Below are 7,708 nucleotides of genomic sequence, written 5' to 3' on the forward strand. Positions count from 1 at the left end.
TATATATATATATATATATATATATATATATATATATATATATATATATATATATATTAATCTTTATATTACCATGACAAAAACCTTCCATGGGTCAAAATAGAAGAAAATTATTTATTCACTGATGTATAAATCTCATTAATAAAATACAAATATGACTTTTGTAGTCCAAAATCCTGTTTAAGAAGTCTACCGAATCCTTTTTACACCATAAAGAATGTTTTTATTTGGCAAGGGAGGGGTTACTTAAATGTTTTTGTGATAAAGGTGATGAAGGTTGTTAAATGGTGATAAAGGTTTAACATGCAATCAGAATACAACAAAGGGAGGATCCATGTGCAGCTTTATTTCGAATTGTCAGACAGGCAATGACCAATCACAGGGGCAAACAGGTATATACAGGGAAATCCAGAAGCGCAATCAAGTCACAGGCAAAGAGGTTCATACAAGTGGCAAAAACAAACGAGAATCAAGGTAAGGCTAGACAATGAAATGCTTTGTAATGCTACAAGATGACAAGACTCAGCAGTGTGTGTGAGAAAATGAGAGTTTTTTTTTTTTTTTTATAGTCCAGGTAATGACTGATTATGAGTTTTTGTGTATGTCCAGATTATTATCAGCTGTAAGGGGTTTTAATTGGTGCACAGCATCAGGGTAGTTCATGTGGTGGCAGATGTGTAGTTCTCCAGTGATCTGAATAGGCCAAAAAGGTTCTGTAGATTAAAATGACATTAAAATGATCTTTACACTAATAAAAATTTAATAAAAATGTTTCTTTGAGAAATGAATGAATGGTTCCAAACCATTAATGGAAAGTTTGTATAAAGCTTACATAAAAAAACATTAATACCAATAAAGAACCTTTTATTTTAAGTGTTTTTAAATGTATGTTTCTTATGCTCAATGCTGGTTTTATTCAATCCAAACATAATAAAACAGCAATACTACTTAATATTATCTTATTATAAAATATATATATTTCTGAATAGGTTATTGAATGCTGTTTATATCTGTGATGGGAAATATTAATAACTGAACACAATTTCTCCAATCTTCAGTATCACATGATCCTCCAGAAATCTTTCTAACATGCTGATTTGCTGCTTAGGAATCACCTCTTATGTTATCAGTTTAAAAAAAAGTTGAGCTTCTTCAAATGTTGTGATAATTATTACACATTATCAATATTATTATTACAATTATTCTGCATTTATTTATATTATTATATAATTATTATATATATTTATGTATATTATACATCAGGGGTGCTCTACCCTGTTTCTGGAGGTATACCTTCCTGTAGAGTTCATCTCCAGCTCTGATCATACGCACCTGAACCAATTAATTAGGACCTGAACAGCACTTGATAATTACAGGCAGGTGTGCTTGATATGAATTAGAGCTGAACTCTGCAGGACGGTAGATCTTCAGGAACAGGGTTGGTCACTCATGTTTTAAATATTATAATTCTATTATATAATTACTTTATTTTGTTATAGAAAAAGTAGCAGTGTTTCTTAACCATGTTCATGGAGGACCACCAACACTGCATGTTTTGGATGTCTCCTTTATCACACCCAATACATGTCTTTTAGACTTTGCTAATGAGCTGATGATCTGAATCAGGTGTGTTTGGATAAGGAGACATGGGAAATGTGCAGAGCTGGTGGTCCTCCAGGAATGTGGTTGAGAAACACATGGTGTACAGTATTGTGATTTAACAAACTTGCCAGTTGTATTTTCCCTGGACTGTGTGTAGTTAAAGTATATACTTACTAAAGAATTTTCTGGGTTATAAGGCATGTAGGTCAGAAAAAACCCACAAAAGTAATGTAACGCATCACTTTTCATAAAAAGTAACGCAAATAATTACTTTTTTAGAGAGTAGTTCAATATTGTAATGCCTTACTCAAAAATAACAAACAAGTAAAGTAACAAAGGAACAAGTAACCCCAAACACTGTCATTTATTGAGTTTATGTAATAATTATATAAGTACATGCTATGCAAACAGGACTGTGACATAATGGGCAACTGATATTTATCTACTGATATTTATAAGTGCTGTTAATGAAAAATAAAATCTCCTGAGTGATCTCGGGATGTTTTGGGTAACTGCTCTATTCCTGTTGTTCTGAGAGGTGCCAAACGAGTCCTCTTATCAGAGCCAAGTATACACAACACCACAGGCGGCCATTTCCTTTTCAACACAACAACCCTGTTTTATCCCCAACAAACCTGAATTCAGAGAAAGCGCAGGCTTATGAAAACATACATGTCGGACTATAAAAAGATAAAATATAAGAAAAAAGATAATAAGGCATTCACTAATTTAAGGGAGGATCATTTTCTCCCATCAACTAATCTTCATTTGTGTCACTTTGGATAAAAGCCTTAGCATCTGCTAAATGAATCAATGTATCTGTAAAGGTAAATAATGGAGAAACGTTCATGCTTTATGGAATATTCCAGAGCCTAATCTTAAGGCAATTACACATTAGCAGTGTTTTGCAGAGTTTCAAAGTGTCAGTTTTTGAAAAAGAAAAGTTTTTCATTGCAAACATGTGCAAAGAAACTGGCCAGATTTTAGATCATGGTATGTTTCTGCGTCTTAGTTTGGACATTACCACTAGGGATGGACGATATGAATTTGATACAATATAAAATATTTTCTTGTTTTTATTGTGATAACGATATCAATAATGATAACTAATGTATTCCCTGAGAAACATGAAAGTCCTCTATCTTTAGTCAAGAATTATTTTTCCTATTTTTTTATTGTCATAATTAATTAATTTCCGAATGTGCGTGTTTCAATTTTGTGTGTTTGGCTAATGCTCGGACGTAAACAATAGCAAGAGTTGCTCGGCTAATGTAGTACTGAAGACATTTTTTTATCATTGCTTATATTTGCTGTGTAACCACACAAGCTTTGCAGGCAAAAGGCAATATTTTAAATTCAATACGAAACTTAACAAGCAGCCAGTGCAAGGAAGATAAAATTGGGGTGATATGATCATATTTTCCAGACCAGGTAAGAACTCTGGCAGCTGCATTTTGTACTAGCTGAAGTTTGTTAATAGAGGATGCTGGGCAGTCAGCAAACAGAGCATTACAGTAATCCAGCCGGGAAGTCGTAAAAGCATGGACTAGCTTTTCTGCATCTGAGATGGATAGCATACTTCGTAAATTAGCTTTATTTCTCAGATGAAAGAAGGCAGTTTTTGTGACATGGGAGATATGGTTTTCAAAAGTTAAATTGCTGTCTAAAATGACACCCAGACCAATAGTGCATTTGACACAGTCATTTCTGTAAACTGTCAGAAAAATTAAAAAAACACTGTGCACACAGCAGAATTCTGACAATTTACTTCTCATTCCAGAAATTTGTTGCTCAAACAAATGTTCAGATTTTTTTGTCACATTAGTTTTCCAGAGATATCTGTATGTGTAAAAGCAGCTAATCAAGCAAATCTCTAAATGTTGCAGCTGAACAATAATCGACAAACTCATGTGTTTATTAAAGTAGGCAGGGGCACTATTGGGTTAATCACTTGAAAAAAAGATAAACCAATGTTTCAGTTTTTATTTACTATTTTAGAAAATTACTGTATGCAAAATCATTTAAACTATATAGCCAATATTATCTATTATAAGTTTAAATTCTCTGTTCACAATGCTCTCTCTTTAGCCACGTGTTTGTTGTTTTGTGATGCAGCTTAAACTATAGAAACCTTTCGTCCTTAAAGTGTCAAGCCCCGCCCTCTGTAATGGACCTCCGCCATTAGCACCAGCTGACAACAAGTTAATTACTCCATCAGACTTTCTAATCAGCGACTGTTAACAGCAGCGGAATATCGGAGTTTACAATGGATTTCCCAGAAACAGCGTTCCTTTCATTGCAGATGGCTTTGGAGGAACTGTCAGTACCTAAAGCGTGTTTGTTTTGGGAGAGCTGCTCACCTTCAGGCTTGGTCATGAACTCCCCTTCCCTTCTACCCAAAGGTACACACACATATTTAGTTGTTTGTTTGGAAGTTTTGGAAAAATGTCTCTATCAGGGTCCTATAGGCACACATGTGATGCAGACTTTGGAACACACAAACAAGCTTGATGAATAATATTGACATGATATAAAGCAAGTAGCTATACATGCATGTGTATGTACACACACACACATGCGCTGCACTCTCCTGAGGATAAAAAGTCAGCCAGTCATTCACCTCTGTGCCACCACTTATGTTGAACAATGGAGGTGTGTATTCAAGCAAACAGGACATCCTTATTTATCAGAAAAAAAATCACTTGCACACACACATACACACGTTGTGTATTATGTACTGCATACCGAGTTACTGCGGTAGTGTTTATTCTGTAGACTAAAAATATTGTAGTGGGTCTACAAAAATATACTTTGTTATAAATGATCTTGTATTTAGTTTGGATTCTACATTAATTTATTATTATTTAGACAATTATGTCAGTCTGGATAATACTTTAAACAAGTAAATATATAAAGAATGTACTCCTTGCACATGCATTTAAAATTGTATAATAATTTTAAATAGCTACACTGCAAAATAAATCATGAAACATTTAGTTAAAAAAGAAAAATACATTTTCTTTAAAACTTTAAAAGCATTAGAAACAAATGGGTTTATGCAAGGAACAACATCTGCCAAAGAGGTCAGAAAATACTCGCAATTCAAAGGGAGAGCAAGATTGCTTTTCTGACCCCACTGGCATATTTTTTTTTTTTAAATGACTTTTCCATGTTGTTCCTGGTTTACTAGATTAAGATCAAAGATGATGGTATTTTATTAAATTTATTAATAATACGGTTTACCTTTAAATAGCTGCCCAAGTAAACATTTTTTTCAAGACTGTAATCATCCAAGTTATTAAAATATGTTGATTTTTATTTGTTTTGTTTGTTTTTTAGGGACATTGATTCAAGTTAAGTCTTTGTAAACAATTTATTTAGGTTGAATTAAAACAAATAGATTAGGTTGATTGTTACTAAACTAAATACCAAGAAGGTTATTATATCACTTTCATAAAGTTTTAAAGAAAACAAGACTTAATGTCTTGGCTAATTTTTGCTTTCCAAAATAAAAGTTTCTTGATTTCAGAATGTTTACATATTTAGACTGGAAAACAAAACAAAAAAAAAAACTAAGAAAATATTTTTTATCGTGTATTGCTGTTTGATTGGTTTAGAAATAAATATCACAAAGCAAGAATAGTTACAGGTTTGTGTTACAGTTGTTTGTGTAATTCAAAAACCATCTGATTAGTTTTCCAGAGCTTCCTTTATAGCTCATCTCTGCGATGAAACCCTTCCTTTTCTGATGAATTAAATCTGAAAGACAGGAGTATTAGTAACTAATGCCATGACATCTGACTTGGGCGTTGATCAGAAACGAGCTCCATAAATACTGACAGTGATGTCAGAGACACCATAAACAGACGGTGAGGTGGCTGATGTGTCTCTTCCTCTGAATAAACACTGCTGACATCTGAATAACCATGGGAATTCAGCATACAAATGGTTTATGTCTCTCTGTGTGCGCACAAAGAGCTTTATTTACGACAACACATCCCCTAAGCCAACCTGGCGGGCAGCGAGCATGCACACACAGGACGTAATACACACACATCTTTGAAATGCCACATACTATTTTAATATACTGTTTAACAATGCACAAACACTATTGCTATAGGATGTCGGAGTATGACTTACAGCAAAAACAACTCAAGACCGGCATGAAGAATGACTTGCAGACCCTATTAATAGGTGAAGTATGTGGGTTTAAAGCTAGGTAGAAATTCCCAAGATTTCTTAGAATAGACAAACAGGGGATTTCAGGTGGTACAATCCTTCCCTTTGTTTTATAAGGCAATACTCTTATTATTACATAACTGAGCAATAGATCCTCTTAAATGTCTTGCCCTTTAAGTGTTTTTCACATTGGTTTTAAAGTCAACAGGAAAGGATAGAGGTGGACTGTGTGAGGACAGCACTGTGTTCTTAAACTCTATCTATACATCGCTCTCCCGCACAGAGCACTAGTACAACTTCCCTTCTTTTCGCTCAGTCTTAAGACAACATACATTTTGCTTATCTGCCTTTTCCTTTCTGCACTGAGACCTTTGGCTCTTTTACACCTGTAGGCAGATGAATGTGTGTGGTGTTTGTCTAGGGCTGTCAGTCTAGAGGAAGACAGAAAGCGTCATCAGCACATCTCCAAAATATAGAAAAATAGACGAACCCACTTAACTCCTGCACTGAGTGTATTTTTATAATTCAGATATTCAGTTCATAACAGTGATGTGTGGTATGTGCTGGTAGATTCATTGTAGCTTAAACTTTCAATTTGTAATCAGTAACAAACTACAATAAAAAAACTACAATAAAATAAATTGTTTGCGACATAAATGTATTTTTGTACCTTTTAGTATACTTTTGATCCAATTTTTGTCATTGTTCTTTTTTTATTGATTTTTTTAAATTGCCTGCAATTTCACAGTATTACAATATATTTACTCGGATTATTGTTTCAGATAAATGCAACGGTGAAAAACAGAAGTTTTTTTTTCCTCGAGTGTCCCATTTTTAGCCTTTGGACCCAACTCTAACAGGATTAACGGTCACTTTATTTTGATGGTTCGTTTGTTGAATTTAAGTTACATTGCATCTATATGCCAACTAATTCTCAATAGACCAGTAGACTGTTAGGTTAGGGTTAGTGTAAGACTTACTTGCAAAGTTTCTTATGGTCAGTTTAATGTTTGTTGAAGGAGCAGCATCAACAGATATTAAGCAGACAGTCTACTAATACTCGTATGGACCATCAAAATAAAGTGTTACTGGATTTATTACATCTGACAGGCAGTGCTATTAGTTTGACATTTTGAATGATTTTATTTTTAGATGCTACGTCAATCATATAACAAGGATGTTTTCTGTTAGCTCATGGGATGAACAGTTGAATGTGGACTATCTTTGTTGGCCATCCAAGACCTGTGAAGAAATGATGCCAAGATATCCATAATCCTGGACCAGGCCATATCCTGAGCAGATGCTGTGGAGGTCATGGCGGAGGGGAGTGCATGAGACTGATTCCTGAAAGACCCAGTGACAGACGAGTCTTCGCATTGATCCCGTGGGCCAGCCTGAACTCCCGTCTGTGACCTACTCACCCGCAGCTTCTCCATGATGGACATCCAGCCTTCTCTATTCTCCGGCGCCTAGACTGCAGCTCTGCACAAGAAGTTTGGCCAGAGGAGAAATGGTTGTGCCCAACTGAGCCTGGTTTCTCTTAAGGATTTTTCTTTTACTTTCATCAATTTGTGAATTTTGTTTCTTGCCACTGGCTTGCTTGGTTTGGGACTTGTGGAGCTGTGCATCGATGGATTTGCTCTTTAGTGTTTGGACTTTCAGCAGTGAAAATTAAACCACACTGAACTGAGCTTCAACTCTGAAAACTGGACTGACATTTTGAATTTACTATAATCTTCAATGTTAAGCTGCATTGAAACAATCTACACTGTAAAAGCGCTATATATAAATAGGCAACATTACCATGTTAAGGGAATTTGTGGCATGCTGGTGTATCCACTGATCTATAATATACATGCAGATTATAGAGTGATTTTTGTTAACCAGTGGCATACAGCAGTGAATCTAACTACACCCTTTTGGTACC

General features: G+C 34.7%; 2 protein-coding genes across 6 annotated transcripts in view; both read left to right on the top strand.

The window, feature by feature from the left end:
- slc8a2a (solute carrier family 8 member 2a) overlaps positions 1-7,708 on the top strand; it is a 155,362-nt gene that overhangs the window by 13,372 nt on the left and 134,282 nt on the right. The window lies entirely within an intron of this gene.
- mark4a (MAP/microtubule affinity-regulating kinase 4a) overlaps positions 3,835-7,708 on the top strand; it is a 76,008-nt gene continuing 72,134 nt past the window's right edge. For all 4 annotated transcript variants that reach the window (XM_087253757.1, XM_087253758.1, XM_087253753.1 and 1 more), the window contains exon 1: positions 3,835-4,004. The gene's annotated coding sequence lies outside the window, so the exon portion shown is untranslated. The remainder of the gene's footprint in view (positions 4,005-7,708) is intronic.

This window comes from Danio rerio, chromosome 5 (genome assembly GCF_052040795.2).
Source record: "Danio rerio strain M-AB ecotype USA chromosome 5, GRCz13ab, whole genome shotgun sequence".
NCBI classification, from domain to species: domain Eukaryota; kingdom Metazoa; phylum Chordata; class Actinopteri; order Cypriniformes; family Danionidae; genus Danio; species Danio rerio.